The sequence below is a fragment of the Sus scrofa genome, chromosome 6 (assembly GCF_054392235.1).
Source record: "Sus scrofa isolate SSC_HxYL_T2T_F1_AM1 chromosome 6, Sscrofa_HxYL_maternal_Yorkshire_Landrace_v2.0, whole genome shotgun sequence".
NCBI lineage: Eukaryota > Metazoa > Chordata > Mammalia > Artiodactyla > Suidae > Sus > Sus scrofa.
The window spans coordinates 129,737,905-129,756,478 of record NC_139388.1 but is presented as its reverse complement, the minus strand read 5'-3'; the positions used below and the strand labels follow the sequence as shown (position 1 = coordinate 129,756,478).

General features: G+C 35.8%; 1 long non-coding RNA gene across 1 annotated transcript in view; it reads right to left on the bottom strand.

The window, feature by feature from the left end:
* The window catches only part of LOC146402815 (uncharacterized), an 83,714-nt gene extending 70,902 nt beyond the window's left edge, over positions 1–12,812 (bottom strand). Inside the window, exon 1 of the long non-coding RNA XR_014808660.1 lies at positions 12,734–12,812. This is a non-coding gene — a long non-coding RNA (uncharacterized LOC146402815). The remainder of the gene's footprint in view (positions 1–12,733) is intronic.
* Positions 12,813–18,574: the final 5,762 nt, after the last annotated feature.

Below are 18,574 nucleotides of genomic sequence, written 5' to 3'. Positions count from 1 at the left end.
TCAAAAAATTAAATATCCAGGAATAAACCTGCTGAGAATATGCTGGCAACAATAAAACATTAATCAAGGAAATTAAAGAGGATGCAAAGAAATGGAAAGATATTCCATGCTCCTATATTGCAGGAATAAATATTATTAAAATAGCCACAATACCCAAAAGGAATCTACAGACCCAATGCTCTCCCTATTCTATCACTTGTTACATTTTTCATAGAACTAGAACAAACAATCCAAAAATTTATATGGAACCCTAAAAGATGCAGAATTTCCAATGCAATCCTGAGGAACAAAAACAAAGCAGGAGACATAACTCTCCCAGGCTTCAGATATATTACAATAAAGCAATATATATGTAGAAAAACAATATATATATAACTATATATATAGTTGAATGGGAATTGATAGAAGAGTTGGAGAATCCCAATAGCTGACACTGAGACAGAACTTTGAGGCAACTAATGACTTTTGAATTTAAGCTGCTCTATCTTTTCCTACTTTTATGACTTTAAGACTTGAAAAAACCTCTTTATACTTTCTTCGCCTTGATTTCTGATTATGATAAATATTTCTACTTCTATTACTATCATTAATAATGATGGTTAATAAATGTAATAATTATAGTAGCAGCCAACATTTATGAGATAACTGCTACCTACAAGGTGCTATATTCATTTAATTAACCCAGGAATTCCTGAGATAGGTACTATGATTATCTGCATTTTATAGATGAGGTCAAAGCAAAGAAAACAAAGAAAATATAATCCTTTTGAAAGGGATGGCAGAGTTAGGAAATAACAGGATAAGATTTGAACACAGTCTTGAGTCAAGAGCCCATACTTTGAACTGTTAAACCATTTATACTGGATTAGATGTCTCCTAAAGTTCCCCCAAACTCAGTTACTTTCTGGTATTGTGATTTTTCATTATTCTACCCAGGTTTTATTCAGCTTAACTGAACACCTTCTTGTGTTCAATGATCGTGAAAGCTAAGGATTTCTTTCAGTGAATACATGGAGTGTAAGGGAGAAAGGACAGGACCACAGGACCACAGGGGTCTTGTGGTGGCTACTTTTAAAAATAACTTTAAAAATTTTATCTACTTTCCTAAGCACATTTCTCATGTTATCAACCCAACAATGACTGGCCATTAACCATCAAAAAAAATTGAGAGGGAGAAAGAGAAAAATAACCACCAAGACAATAGAAATTCATGGAGAGGGGAAAAATAAAAGCCTGTTTTAAAAAGAATAACTTCCTAAAAGTGATACAAAAATAAGAAAGAAACCCCTGTGTTTCCTTGGATAAAAATTTAGAGGTATACTTCTTTTGGTAAGATATTATAAGTCTTGGTGGAATTGGTTAATTATAAGCATGTATGTTTCTTATCATATCTAACACATGGTTAAAAATTTAAACTAATTGTATGAATATCTCCAAAGGCTAAAGTTCTCCCCCACTGGCTTCCAAAATTTTATTATAATATATATAGATACAGATACAGATATAAATATAGATATAAAATGATTTTTTCCATTATATATAATGATTTTTTTCCATTATAGCTGGTTTATAGTGTTCTGTCAATTTTCCACTGTACAGCATGGTGACCCAGTTACACATACATGTATACATTAATTTTTCTCCCATTGTCATGATCCATCATAAGTGACCAGACATAGTTCCCAGTGCTACACAGCAGGATCTCATTGCTAATCCATTCCAAAGGCAACAGTCTGAATCTATTAACCCCAAGCACCCCATCCATCCTACTCCATCCCTCTCCCCCTCCCCCTTGGCAACCACAAGTCTATTCTCCAAGTCCATGATTTTCTTTTCTGTGGAAAGATTCATTTGCACAATATATTCGATTCCATGTATAAGTGATATCATATGGTATTTGTCTTTCTCTTTCTGACTTACTTTACTCTGTATGAGAGTCTCTAGTTCCATCCATGTTGCTGCAAATGACATGACACAACCCAAAACCTACTGAACTGATCAACAAATTTAGCAAAGTGGCAGGATATAAGATTAACATTCAGAAGTTAGTCGCATTTTTGTATACTAACAATGAAATATTAGAAAAGGAATATGAAAATGCAATACTCTTTTAAAATTGTACTTCCAAAAAACAAATACCTGGGAATACACTTGATCATAATTTTATATTCATGGAATTTTTGTCATTTTCTGAATTAAGGTGAATGTACTACTATATTTGATGTCAGGAAGACTACGTATCTCTGCTTTCTCAGAACTTCTGGTCTAAAATATATCTCCTTAATATAAGAGAATCATAAACAGACATAAGGCATCTTTTCTGTGTCTATAAAAGAAGCTCAACATTACTGAATTAATAAGGTATGTTTACTGAGTGGCCGCCATACTCCCTGCTCTACACAAAATGAAATATCAAGGCTTTTTTGGGGGATGTTGTAAAACATTCCTTGCCTTTGTAGGAACCCTGCTCTCTTTCTGGCAAAGTTTACTCTTTGTATACGGCATGTGCTCTGAAGATGTAGCCTGAACCTTACGTACTAACCTGAGACAAAGCCAGAAGGCAACCCATTTAGGTTTATGTTAACTTCTTTGCTCCTACTTCTTCACTGAGGAGTGAAAGCCTCACTGGAATGAGCTATTCTAATTCCAAGCCCTACAAACTAACCACTAAATGATAACTACTCACAACAGATATTAAATTTCAATGCATAAGGATTCATTTTATGAGCAAAATATTTCATAGTGTTCCAGTCACAGCTCACTGGTTGTTATTCCAGAAATCATCTGTCTGAACCACTAACTGAGGTTTCTTAAACTGCATTGGGCATCTCTTTCTGGGTTTTGCAGATTCCTCAGAGAAAAAATATAAAATCTGAAATGCTTGGGTATTATTATCCAAAATATCATCAAATCCTACAAATAGTAAGGCCTGTGGTAGAGGTCTATTTTCTTAGGGTATCAATAGAGATTTCATGGAGGGATATAAGTGTCTTAAAGTGTGTTCTTTCAAATACCTAGAAAAGGATTTTGATTAAATGTGTTTGCAAAATAACATACAGTAAATATGTCTCCTAGAAATTTACAAACATGCCAGCATATTAATTTTTCTAAGGCATTCTTTATTAACGGTACTTCATTACGTTTAAGACCAAATTTTCTCAGCTAATTTTAGTTCTCCTCCTCCCCTCCTCCTCCTTCTCCTCCTCCTCTTCTTCTTCCTCTCCTTCTTCCTTTTTGTGTAATACTAACAAAGAGAATTAGTGCCCCATAAAAACTCTGGGACAAGAGAACATTATGGGAACAATAGGAATCCAGAGTTAGGAGAACAGCTACTCATCTTAAACCAGCTAAATTTTACCTCTTAGACTTATTTACTTATCTGCCAAATTCAGGTAAAAGTATTTCCTATGTCAGATAAGATATGGAATTTTAAGGAAGAGCAATTTTTAAATAGCTGTGAAAGCACATTAAAGTTTAAGAGCAATGTATATATATGAATTACTTTTATAGGTCCTGATCTTGACTTCAGCACAATTCTAAATATGTCACTGAAGTTTCTTCTGTTATTTGCAACCTTCACCTTGATAACAAAAGATTTACAAAAACAATGGTTTACTACTGGTTAGGTCTGTAGACTGTATTTAAGTAGCTTAGCCATGATCTTTTCTGCTTTTGCAAAATTTAGACTGCTATTGCCATAAATAAATCCAGACATATAAATTGAATACACAATTCAGTTACACATTACACAAGATTTACTCCCAGGTAGTGATGATTGACTACAATGTAATCATAGACGCTGATCTTAGTGAAAGAATTTACTCCCTTTAATTATGTGGCTATCTTATATATGGCTTTATAATATACACTTCTGATATTTGGAAGAAGAGAACAAGTTCTTGGCAAATCAAGATTCATTACCTAACAGGCAGTATATTGTATCAATTGACATATAGGGCTATAAAAAAGAAAAAATATTAGCACATTCCCTTGTTATCCTAAGATTTTCCTTAAATGTGTATAATGACTGATGTTACTTGATAGACTGGAGTTGTAAGGCTTGCATTCAAATTCTTACACCTGTTATTGGGCAAGTTATCTATAGGTTGACAGGAATGCCTAATTATAGTCAAATACACCTTGGATTCCCACAAGTCAATCAACTCACAATTAATAACAGACATTTTTTGTTAGTGGATCTTTCCCTCAATTAAAATAATAACAATAATTCTAGCTTTAGCTACAAAGCATAAACATTTCCTACACAATATGTTAATGCAAATACTAAATACCCAAATTACTGTGTGTATGTTCTACCGAATCATTAATCATGACAAATTCTCTAATACTACTCAATATGAGTGATGTGCCCCAAGACTTGAACTAAACTATCTTCCTTTGAATTTGTAAAATTTCTATGGTTCCTCATTGATTTTATGATGGTGAGGCCTCTGGAGAGCCCAATTTAAAAACCATATTACTATTAGTACTATTATTTTTAGATAAAGAAACTGACATCTAGAAAAGTGATCTAGGAAAACTCTTGGAGTCTAGGTGTTTTAAAAAAGAGCTGATTTAATACCTTTTTGGTCCTGAGCACTACTTCTTTTTTATTTTTTGTTGTAATCAATAGTTATTTCCCCAATACTTTTTTTTTCTACTGTACAGCATGGTGGAGGCCTCACAATGCATCACAGCAAACATCCACATCAAGCACAACATTTATTCTAGTTGAGATGTAGCTGATTAGTGAAAGTTAGGCTATGTTTATAGAGGTCATGAAATATTTATAATATCAATTTTTGCATTTTCTTTTTTGGATTTTTGATCTATATTTATTATTTTGGTTATCAAACATCATTTTTATAAGTTCTTGGAAACTTTATGGGTTTTAGACCTTGTACCTAGAGAACATGTAGCATTAAGATCCTTTGTTTCAGACACTTATTCACATTTTCCTAAGTACAGAATCTATGCCACCCCAACTAATCTTTTCTCTGACTTGCCCGCCCACCTTCAGCCAGTGTGTCTAGCAAAATCCATCTATTTTTATGGCCAAACTCAAGCCCCACTCATAAAACATTCTTATTTGTTTCCTCCATCTCTTACTTCACATCTGAGGACCAGCAACTAGCTTCTAATCTGGTATCACACTTTTCCCTGGTTGTACCTTGGTGGTGCTCATGTTTCCTCCATTAGCCCATCAATGAAATTTTAATTTTATTTTCTTCTCTTGCTGTAGGGATGGACATATGCTGCAGTGTATGGTGAATATAGCTTACTGTTCTAGATTTAAAAGTCTCTTCTGGTGTGTTCTAGAGAAGAGATAAGTGCAGTGTGTGTCCAAAAATGTACAGGGCCATGCTAATCACCACTGCCCCTGAGGTGTCCTCTTCCTCTCCATACAACCCAGGGGCAAGGAATCAGAGAAATGCTGCATAAGGCACCATGTCTTCTTAGTTTTCCAAAATCTTCCCTCTTCTAATTTAGGGGGTTAAAAACTGGGACACAATTGTTTACTGATTAATACAAAGTTGAGTAAAGGAAGATTAGAGAAAACTTGAGGAATACACTTCCTCCTCACCTGACTGACATCACAACAGTTGTATTGGAAAATATTTAGCCTCCACTACCCAAATTCCAGTGGCCCAAGTTTGGCCTGGAGATGTTCTGCCACGCAGTTTGAGAGCATGCGCCTACCAATGGCCTCACATCCTTTCTCCAGCCTTTTAAAAGGATGGTAACAATGCCAAACTTGGACAGAGCAGTCATCTTTTTACTTGCCTAGAGCATCCTGTTTTGACCTCTGCCAAACTATTACAAGGGAAAAAAGCTTGGGTTGATTTTGAAGCTAGAAATCTCTGTTAAATTCTCTGGTGTGCCTTCTCTGGGATTCCCCTGGAGCTGAAATAAGATCAGAGGATACTTTCAGATGATTCCTGACTTTCAGCCAATTATATCTCTAGTATTTCACTTTCTCATAATGCACATATGCACATATACATATTTCACATTCACACCATACACATAACAAAAGCTTGTATACATGCCACATGCCTTGCAGACTACACAAGCAGATCCATGAGAAGCACATGCACTTACCACATACACACACATCCATGCACACACACACACACACATATATACACACAATAAGAGAATTTTTGCTTCAGTACTAGATCTGCAGTACCAGGGATGTTGCTGTGAGAACTGCCTTTATAAAGAGAATAAAAAAAAAAAGAACATGGGTTTAACCAGAAGGCTAGGTATATAAAAAACTTCCCTGAATCCCATATTTGCATTGCCATGTACTTTCGATTTTTTAAAATCATATATACTATATCATGTAAAGCTTGAAAACTACTCTGTAGAAGATCATCTCCAGTTTATAGATAAGAAAAGAAAATTCAAGCATGGTTAGTGACTTCTCCAAGTTCTAAATGCAATGAATTAGATATCTAGATTTCCAAGCCACACCTCCTGCACCTATTTCAATGCTATATTTAGTAGTTGGCATTTTGCCTTTGGTAATAGTATGAATAATGTAGTATAAAGTTGGCAAATCCAAAGCCAAGGCTCCCAGTCTGCCTTGATTCTGCTGTCCTTTCCTACTTTCCATAGGAACTCATTTTTCAAGTGACATAGGCTCTCAAGTTCTCTCACTTATGAAGGCCAAGGAAAACTTGGAATAACTCCATCAGGTGGAAGGGCAAGGAAGTATGTATGTAATATGCTTCTACTCCCAAGATTTCCAGCCATATCGGCTTACTCATATTCCTGTGTGGCCCAGTGGGTTAAGGATTCAGTGTTGTCACTGCAGTAGCTTGGGTCATTGCTGTGGCGTGGATTGTACCCCTGGCCTGAGAAATTCCAAATGTTGTGGGCATGGAAAAAAATGTAAAAGTCTATAAGTTTTCACAAATGCTCCTTTTTTACCTCCATCATGTTCATTCTATGTTTCACTTGTATGTTTCCTGCTCTGCTTTTGGGCTTAACCCAAATTGCACTTCCTCAAATGAGCTTTTCTTCACTCCACAATCCAAGTTAGATAGGCTTCTTACTCCGTACATAACACTCTAGGGTTTTTCTTCTTAGTTTCAAGGACTCTTAAGCATTCTGTGTTCACTTGTTTTCTGAATGTCTGGTCCCACTGGTATGCTTACTCCAGGGGAATAGGGAAACATTCAATTTTGGTAATTGCTGTTGTTACATCAACTTTTTGCATAATGTCAGGAAAATTGTAAGATTTTGATAATGATTTTTGAATAAAAGAATTAGTGAATCAATACAGCAACTCCTGCTCTTCTTCTCTGGCTGAAGCTCTTTATTCTTTACCAGCATGGGCTTGTTAGGCACTGCTTCTAGGAGAGGTATTGTTTATTGTTTCATGGCTTTCAGTGAATTAAATAGTGATTCTGCATCAAATTATCATGTAAGAGATCTAAATCACTTTTATGGGGTTAACATGGCTGCAAATGACTATTGAAATTTCAGGTGGCCAACATGTCAGGGAAATTAAGAGGGGGGAAATTATACATGTTAAATAGTGCAGGAGAGACTCTGAAGAAGATAGCAGAGGATGGACATCCTACTCAGGTATCAGTCTGGGATTTTCAGTGTCCTTTTTGGATATTTTGAAAATTTAGAACTGGAAGATCGAAGTCTTACCTTAAAGGCCAAGGAGTTGAAAGGGGTGAAGCCTGAACTAACTACAGTCCTGGATCCCTCTGCTTAAAGAACATTTTTTGTTTGTTTGTTTGTTTTTCTTTTTAGGGCCCCACCTGTGGCATGTGGAAGTTCCCCGGCTAAGGGTCAAATCAGAGCTACAGCTGCTGGTCTGCACCATGGCCACAGCAATGTGGGATCCAAGCCACATCTGTGACCTACACCACAGCTCACGGCAATGTTGGATCCTTAACCCACTGAGCTAGGCCAGGGATTGAACCTGCATCCTCATGGTTCCTAGTTAGGTTCATTAACCACTGAGCCATGAAGGGAACTCCAGGAAACATTTTCTTATGTTAGAGATGATTAAAATAGGTAGAGATAGGATGTATGATGGGATGGATCAGAGAGAGGGAGAGAAAGAACAGGAGAGAGATGGGACATGATGTCATCATCAGAGTTGGTGGATGCAGTGAGCCAGAGACTAATTCAAACTCTGTTCTTCTTGTTAGGGAAGACAGTAAATGTGCTTTGTTTGGTTTCCTCCTCCATTAAAACTAGTTGCAGTAGTGTTTCTATTACTTATAACTGAGTAACAAAACTGTTGAGGTGTTTACCAATTGGATATTAGTTGTAATCTTATTGATAGGATAAAAGAAGCAAAGACACTAAAGTAAAAAATAAAAAAAAAAACATGGTGATCAGGAAATAGAATAAAGACAAGATCAAGCTCTCAGAAGACAAGAGGTAGTTCTACTTCTCTGATCATCTAATTGCAATTATTATACTCCAGGTCTGTGTCTTCCATTTGTATGTTACTAGCCCTTGGAGCAATGAATTGCGTGTATGATTTACTTAATATATGACTGCTGAATGGAGGGATTTTGGAAAAAAGTAAAATAATAATTGAATAAATGTAAGACTATTTTCACATTCTGGTTTCTGAGAGCTAGGATGAAAAAGGTAACAATAACAAAAATATAAAAGCTTTAGAATTTAATAGATATGAATTCATATTCTGCTCCCTTAATGAACTAGTTTTATAAAGTTGGAGAGTTTCATTCACTTTCTGTAATAAAATCTGAACTCAAAGGGTTGAGTCTAACGTGAATTTTGTGATATAATCTATATAAAAAGCTTTTAGAAATGTTTGGCTCATAATAAGTATTCAAGAAAAGTCAGTTGAAGTTCTAGAATTCTTGAGGAGTGGTCTTCCCAGTCTGTTTGGAAAGATAGGCATCCTCCTTATCACATCTCTGTTTGATGGTTACCATGCCTCTGCTTAAATATATTCCTAACAGTTCCTGTTCCATGTTTGGACCACTAGAGACGCCTTGTCCTATTGTCATTAAAATGACGTTTGCTCCTCTTACTCATTATTTCTACTTCAGCTGGGGAACCACATGCTATCTCTCAGGACAACAACTTGCAAAAGACAAGCTCAGGCGTGGGTTTTAGTACAACCAGTTCTCTTCTTGCATGTTGTTAAATAGATGAACAAATGAACATTTTGAGGATAGTTCTAAGATGACTTCTTTCCTAAATTCAAAAGATTAAAAATATGTATAAATATTTGATTTTAATTTGGAGGGTGACTATATATTTTCTAAATAAATTTCCTTCATAAATCAGAAGGAGAAAATGCCAGACAGATTTTCATTTAGTTCCATCAGTTTTCTGCAAAGTATGATTTTTTTTCCAATTTTTATCACATCTTTGGATTTATTGACTGAGATTAAGGAAATTTTCTAAACAAAAATCAAAGTTCTTACAATAATCTACACAATTCTACATGACCTGTCGTCTCTATTCCCTCTCTCTCACCCCACTCACCTTTGTCCACCCAACTCCAGATCCACTAGCCTCTTGCTGTTTCTTTTCTTAAATTTCAGCTTTCCAATTAGTACTTTTCCATTGAATAGTTCAACTCTACACACTCTATAGACCCTTTAGTATGTTTATTGATATCAATCCATTTCCCTTTGCTAGAAAGTCAACTGCTCAGGTGTTAAACTCTTGATCTTTTTCATTCACTGGTGTATCCCAAGAATCTAAGATAATGCCTGCTTATAGGAGGCCCTTAATAAATGTTCTTTGGAGTTCCTTGATGGCCTAGTGGGTTAAAGATCAGGGGTTATCACAGCTTTGGTCTGGGTTGCTGCTGTGGCAAGGATTTGATCCCTGGCCCAGAAAATTCCACATGCTGCAGTCATGGGCAAAAAAAAAAAAAAAAAAAGAGAAGGAATTAAGATAAAAGTGCTCATTAAGTGAGTGAATGAATGAATGAATGGATGCACACATGCATGAGAAGAGGGGATAGAAAGAGATAATCAATACTCAACCCCAGGGGCAGTTGAAGGATGATCTCTGCCCATGCAGCAATGGCACTGACCAACAAAAAGGAGAGAATAGAATGGGATACTATAGAAAACATGCTGGAGGCTTGAGCAATGGGAGAATCAGGCTTGAGCTTGTTGAGCAAGAGTAGAGATACGGCCAGCAGGAAGGGATCCTTTTTTTTAAGATTTTCCTCAAAAAAGTGCCAATAATGCCTCACCCCTCAAACCTGGTCACTCCATATTAGAACCAACAACTACAACAGCTTGTGTACCTCATTTGCTGCTTCTGAACAAACATATTTAGACCAGATCTTTGTCTAGGTTAGTACCTTTAAAGATGACCCAGGAAAACAACCAGATGATACTTTTTGAAAACCCTAAGGATCCTAGACTTTGCACCATGACTATACCACTTGCTTGACCAAAATTCTCCACTGTTATATAGCATTTTCTTTGGTCTCATGCTATTTGTGTCATTCTAATAAGTTTAAACTGGAAGTTCCTGAGGACTAGATCTTATTCTTGTCTTTTTTCCACTAGAGATCCCAGTTGCTGAGAATATAGAAGGGCTTCAAGAACAGAGTTAACAATAATATATATTATTGTTAAGAATAATAGATATCTCATAAAAGCATGACTGATTTATTGTATTTATTACATAGTGTATCAAAAGTGTTTATTTAGAAAGTCACATAATATAGAAATACTTTACAGAAATAAATATTTCTAGGGCACAAGTAGGCAAAAAAGCCCAATGAGCATTCCACAAAGGGAGAAAGATCCTATATCTTATGCTCCTCTGTATAAAGGAGGCCCATGATACAGAATGGAGATCCCCAGCTTACAAACAAAACCAGTGTTCCTGTTCTCTGACAGTAGCCAATCTCTGCCAGACAGTGAAGACAAGCCCTCTTGGCCATTCCTTCTGTATCTTTTACTGCTATGTTCTTGAAATTAAAAGAAAGAAATGATTGAACGCTTTAACAGTTCCAAACCTTGTGTTTGGTACTCAGTGAAACTTAGGAGGGCAATGGTAGCAGTCAGAGTAATTGAACTTTGTTGGACAAAAAGTATTTTATAAGAATATCTCCCACTCTTTTTAGTTTTACACTCAACCAACTTCCAAGCTTTAAACCATCCACTTAAAAAAAATGCTGGGTACCTTATAAAAAAAGATAAATATAAGAGGTGAATATATTACTTACCATTTCTTATGCCTAATAACCCAGAAATCTCTTGTAACATGATGTGTATTTGCTTCAAGAGCAATGCACTGTTTCAGGCTTCCCAGTTCAGAGGCTGACTGTGCGGTAATGCATCCTTGTTCTCTACTGTTTCTTTGCTCAGCTTGCCTCTCTTCTTTTCAAATTTCATGTCCTCTTTATGTATTATGCCTTTTTACCACGTGTTCCTCATTTTTTTCCAAAAATATATGAGAAAGAGCTAATGTATGTGTGTGTGTGCATGTGTGTCTGGATCTTTCAGTAACTGAGCAATATAAGTTTAGAGAAATTTCAAACTTGCCTTTGGAGATAGGAACAGTTTTCCTGGGCAAAGAGGAAGAAATATTGCCTTAATGAAGAAGAGATAGCTCCAGTGAGGAATAAGATGGTTGCATTAAAAATTATCTAATATATGTGTGTGTGTATATATATATATATATATATACTTATATATCTAATATGTGTGTGTGTGTGTGTATATACTTATACCTGCAAAATCTGTACCTCAAATTTTTTTCATAAATGTCACATAGCCTCATCATTAGCCAAACAAGAATGAAACAGGACAAAATTTCCCAAGATAATAAAATGGCAATGTGATTGGAAGATTTCTCAGGTTGGAGTTTCTTTTTATTCATGTGAAACGTTAATATGGATCTTTAACAGAGAAAAATGGGATGAAGTTAACCAATTTTTACAACCATCTTCATAAGGGTTTCAAAAAATGTAATAGCTGTTTAAAGAAACTAGTGTTTTGATACAATAACAAAGGTGAAATTGTTGTGAGGAGGAATGTAAGGGTCCTTGAGAAAGTGTAAAGGCCTTCATGAAAAATGATCTGCAGTGTTTAGAAATATTATAATGGATGATGAACCCCAACACATAGCAGACATTAATGGATATATGTTGATTAAATGGAATAAGTGAAGCAGGAAAGAATAAAAGAAGGAAGGGAGGAGGGAGGGAAGGTAGAGGGAAGGAAGGAAAGAAGGAATGAAAGGGGAGGAAGGAAGGGAGAGGAAGAGGGGAATACTATTTTCAGTTACTGTGAGCTGTCTCAATATGTGAGGCACTATCTTGCTTTTGGGGGAAAAAAAAAAAAATTAGGAATAGTTTTTCAGTAAGACAGTCCTGAAGCTCCAGACTGCTGCAGTCCTGGATTCCAGAGTCCTTTGTCATGTTCCAAACACCTCATGAACCCACTAATTGTAAAATTTATCCCCAGACTAGACACAAAGCAAGGGGTAATCGATGAGGTATATTATGTGCAGAAGGATCTAGAATAAGATCTGTACACACATTTCTTTCCCATTGGAGAACTCCATGGTCTTATGAACTGGGAACATTACACAGGAAGAACGCTGTAGTTCACAGAGTTTGAATTTAAAATCTGTTAGCAACATACTTCCATTTCCTTAGCCTCAAATTTCCATGTTCTATGAGAGTAACTTTCCTGTCCTCTCCCCCACCTATAACTCTATGTTCTCTAAGGAATGTGTCACTTACCTGTTTGTTGGACACAGCCTCATCTGGGTGCACTGACCTCAGGGGTTTCTCTGGTATTCTCATGTCCACTTGCCCTCACAAGGTGTGTACTGTTCTGCTCTGAAGCTTAAGGTGGTGGGGGAAGGGTTGTGGGCATTCAGCTGTGCCAGTGACTGGGTGGCACAAGCCAATGTTTCATTGATAGGGCCCGTTTTGATGGCAAATTCAAAAGATAGTGTCCAATTTCACTTTTATGGTCTCCACTGTAATTTATTGCTAAGGCCTTGGTTAATTTGCTCATTTCTTCTAGAAAAGGCATTTTAAGGTAGAAAAGGCATTTTAAGGTATAAAAGGCTATTATGAAGGAAAAAAAAATGGCAATAGTTATAAAACGCCTAATTCAGTGCCTAACATATCATATGTTCTTTATAAGTGGCAGCTGAACATTCTTTTGTAGTTCCTATCATGATTCTTTTGTAGTAAGTATAAATACCTGTCAATTCACTACTGTCGAGTATGGTGTTCAAGAATAAATCAAGGAGAAAAGCAAGATTTTTTAAAATGTCCTTCTAATCTTAATTACTTTTTTTGTACAACTTATTCCCCACTAACCCCATAAACCAGAAGCAATACAGGAAAGCAAAGTGTTAATTTAGCCAGTTTTTGGTGATGTTGATTAATGCAGAAAGATATTACTCACTAATTACAGACAGAACCCCCTCATTTGAACTCAATAACAGTTTTAATTAAAATTCTTAGTCTCCCAAAGCATGGTTCCCTTAACCTGGTTTAATTATTTTGTAGGTCTTGCCTATCACCTTGCATTAATTTGCTTGGTGCTAAACATGTTTCTCTATTTGTCTGGCTATGTGTTATTATAGAATAATCTCACATTTTAGCTAAAATCAATATTAACCAAAGATGCCAGCTGATTAATTGGGCTTAGAGATATATCACACATGCACTTAAAATGCAAATAAACGTTGGGTTTTAATGGAGAATATTTAATAATAATGTGGAAGAGTTCAGCTTGTTCATAATTTTTATTAAATGTGAATTTGTTAACTATATATCACTTAAATAGTTCAGTGTCATAACAGTCCTCTTTTAAGGATTTTGCAACCTATGTTATTTAAAGATGGAATACAAGTCTTATATTGGGTCTATATCAAAATTTAAAATAAGCATATCTCATTTTAAAACTTAAAATGAATTGCAACCATATAGGCAACTCTACTTTAGGAATTTATTCTGCAGATGTATAAATATATGTAAAAAATGATTCACATGGAATTAACAAAGAAATCTGAAAATTACCTGACTGTCCATCAACAGTATGCACCACTACAACAAGACAAAAATATACTTACACTCATGAAACTATGTTCATGGTACACTGTGCAAATCATGGTACAAATGAATTGCAGGGCTGAGAAAAGAGACGATGCTTGCTATAAGGGATGTAATCTATTTGCCCAAGGGTGCGGGACTTAAGGAAAATGAAGCGCTAGCACCAGGGAAGAAGCAGATACACCCTGACTTGGTGCAGCTTGCCCCTTGCTTGGTTCCCTACAAGGAAGGCCATTCTGATGATGATGAAGAAGCTGGATTCTTGCTTTTCCACTTATGTTGTTTCTTTTACCATTACAGAACTTAGATTAATAATTCATATCTTATATTCAGGGTAATATTTATAAAATTTGGCCCTACTGGTCTTGATCTGAAATCTGTACCAGCAAGACCACTTTCCATCTTAAAACAAAATTAAAACGCTATGAACCTGTTTTGGTTTGCCGTATTCTTCCGTGCCTTACTTTTAGCTCAGTCTTTCCAAAGTATTTCATAGATACTATCACAAACGCCTTGTTGAAGAATGTAATATCTTCATAGAGAAATCAAATGGTTTCTTATAATCATTACTTCTTTCCTAAGTCTTTTTACACCATCTTTTAATAATTTCCCTTAGAGTTCCAGGTATTTCAAAACTATCAGTGAGCAGAAAGAAAAATACTAGGTATTAGAAAATTTATATTCAATGGAATAATTTCCCATTTTTGCTTTTCACCAACCTTATTGATTCTCTGATTTCTTCCCCACATTACTACTCTTGGTTATTTGAAGATTCTTTTGGTAACTGAAACATTGTCAATTATCTGGAAACTTGGCTCTACTCTACATTTAATATTTGTCAATGAAGCCATAAGTTTTCCAATAAAAATACAGAGCTAAGAATTTTTCACAGGTGCTTCTCATTACCCTCCCTCCTCTGATGCCTGGGTCCCTGCCACCTTGATTTATTCTCCTCTACCACCATTCATCTCCTTTCCCATTTTTCCCCCCTGTAGTCTTTCCTCCTGCCTGCTGGAATTATCACTTTCCCTGGAATATTCACCTCTCATGTGTCATTTCCTCACTTTACAACTCCCCTTCAATCCTTCTGTTCCTCTTTATTCTATGATTGACTCTCCCTGAGAAGGCATTTGCGATCCCGTATTATGAAGAATTCCCTATAAAAATAAATTATATTGTGCTGTGTTTGGGAGATAAACTTGATGGAGTAAACGACTGTACAGAGTGGCTCTGCACAAACAAGTTTAAAGCAAAATCCAACCAGCTGCTCAGCACGAACCCTCTGAGAGCTGAGATCAACTGTTGTACTATCCAACCATTGCCTTACAGAAAACCAGCCTTGCTAGGAGAGAAATGAAAGAACAATATCACCGGGTGACTGAAGTAGGGGTAGCAAGTGAAATGTGAACCATCCAAAAAAGTATGCTGCAATGATAACCTTTCTTTACTCACATTGGCATATTTTATAAGGAGCAACCACAAATGACTTTAGAAATATTTTGCCCCCCAAAAAGACATTGGTATCAGCTTTGTTGAGGCATTTTAGTACATACTTCCCTTTTAGTATTAAAAAAAAACAGAGGTTGTTAGAAATTAAAATCACCTCCCCTTTAGGAAGTCATAAGCATATGTTTCTGATAAAGCATTTTCAAATTCCACTTGGATATTCCTGATGTTTCACTTTTTCTTGTAAAGGATTTTTGTTTGTTTTAAGATGAAAATTAGTCTATATTTGGTGAAAAAATCATAAAGACCATAAATTGTGTTAGATCCTATTTGTTTTCTTATCCCAACTTTTCATCACTCAAACCTCACCCACCATATATTCAGTGACTTCCAGGGAAAGAAAACTCTGCCTCCAAATACAGCACATCTGATAGAGTATCTTTCACAGGATTCCTTGTGTGGAGCTAAAAACCCATCAGGTTTTTTGTGGTCAAAATAAGGAAAACTCAGGAGTTTCCATCGTGGCTCAGTGGTTAAGGAATCCGACTAGGAACCATGAGGTTGCAGGTTCCATCCCTGCCCTTGCTTAGTGGGTTGATGATCCGGCTTTGTCGTGAGCTGTGGTGTAGGTTGCAGACGCCACGTTGCTGTGGCTCTGGCGTAGGCTGGTGGCTACAGCTCCGATTCGACCCCTAGCCCGGGAACCTCCATATGCCGCAGGAGCGGCCCAAGAAATAGCTAAAAAGACAAAAAAAAAAAAAAGGAAAACCTCCATATGCTGCGGGAGCCGCCCAATAAATAGCAAAAAAAAAAAACTTAGGTCTCAGAATTATGTGATATATGTAAATTAAAGTCTGCTAAGTAAACAATAAAATGGGATTATTATCATCCTTTATTTAATGTTATATGTATAGTAATCTCAGTCTTTTCATTGCTGATTTATGGATTATGGAGATGTTTTATTGTCTTGTGGGTTCATATTCAGCATTTAAAATATTATTGTTTTTGTTTTGTTTCAACCATGTCTGTGGCACATGGAAGTTCCTGTGCCAAGGACTGAACCCGTGCCACAGCTGTGATCCAGGTTTCTGCCATGACAATGCCAGATTCTTAACTGGCTGTGCCATGAGGCAACTCCATAAACTATTCTTAGTAAGTACTTTTCCCCCCAATATTTAATATTTCTCCATCATATCTCTAACTATAGCTAGACTGTGTTGCTGGATATCGGCTCAAAGTTTTAGGTGTTAACATAGATCTGTTATATTTTACATCATTATATTCAGATCATGTATTCAGTTTTCTACAATCCTAAATCTGTAATCTAACATAATTTCCACAATTATGTAGTCAAGCCATCACAAAATTACAGAATTATTTTTCTATTAATTTCAACAACAAATTTTCAGCCTTTTAAAATACTAGGTTATTATCATAAAAATGCATTTTAAAAATCACAGATCATTGGTATATTGGTATAATTGTTAAATAAGAGACGATTAAGGATGGAAATCACCTTTTTGTTTCTATAATCATTTTTTAGGTTAATTTTGATCCTTCAGTCTTCTTTAGATAGCCACAGTCAGCCTTTTACTTTACCATTGTATTTAGCACAATGTAGTCTCTTCTTTTAAATGAAATGTCAAAACTCATAGTCTCTATTTCCCCATCTCAACTAGTCAAATCTCTCCAAGCTGGATTTCTTGCTAATAGCTTCACTAGGCTATACTTGTTAAGATCACCAATGGCTTCCATGTGATTAAACCCAAGTTCACATTCTATCTGACTTCTCTTATACAAGTTCTTTCTTTTCCTAAGTAGTGAGTAATACTGATTTCCTTTGCTTGGATTGTGTTTCTTCCCCAATTTCACCTGTCTCTTACTGTGATTTAAATCTCAACACATTATACTCTATCTCACTAACATTTTTTTTCTTCAAAGAACTTAATACCTGATTTTATTTGGTCCCTCATTAATTTATACAGTTCATAACACCAAGAGCTTGCCTGTGTTTTTACTTTTGTATTCTCAGTACCCCATATAGGCCACTGGCAGATCATGGATACTCAATAAATGCATGATGAATGCAGTAATAAATCAGAGTTTTGACTTTAACAAAAACTTCAAATGAACCTTACACAAAATATATGACATGTACATATTGCCTGATTTTTCTGTATAGCAAAAAAAGAAGCAAGAATGTCCAGTTATTTAGTTATGATGATGAATGTATAGAGTCAAATAAAAATGCTCAGTTAAAAATTATGTTAGTGCTCAGCATCAATATGTATGTAGTCTTGTTAATATGTTTGAATAATATTTTACAACTTCCAAAATTCTTTCCAATATATCCACTCATTGGAATCTACTATTAACATAGTAAAATTGCCAGAGTGATATTATGACCTTGATTTTAAAGATGAAAAACAAACCAAAAAGCAAATAGTAATTAGAAATGTTAAATTATTTGCCAAGAGTATCCCATTGTCTAGACCCACCTTTTATATATTTGAACTACAATATTTCTAGAAAATCCAGGCATCTTTACCTGCGAGTGATCACAGCCTTTAGATGATGCTTAGCAACAGGTCTTGGGTATAGAAGGGGCTTTGGTTCTTAGTGAACGTAGAAGCTATATATGAACCCTCTCTGATCCAGACAACAGCTGTACAAATACTCAGGAAAATTAAAAAAAAAAAGATGAGAAGTAAAACTGATGAAAAGATTCAATAAGGTGAAGATTGTAACAAAGCAGTATGTGACAAAGGCAAGGTGTTTTCTCATCAGAGAGAAAGTGAGTGTTAGATTTTGAAAAACAAATGGCAGTGGCACTTTAGAGGATAGTAATGCAGAGAATTTTGATGGTCCCAAAGATTATGGATGCTAAGAAGAGGTCAGAATCACCATGTGGGAACTCTGGATGAGCAGGTGATATAGGAAGACATTTTTTGACCAGGAGGCAAAAAGAAAGTAAGGATGGTGGTAGCAGAGAAAACTGATGTGTCTGGTCATGTTGGAAGATCAAACTCAGTCCGCCTGTGTGGATGCTCCTGTCAGATAATCAGT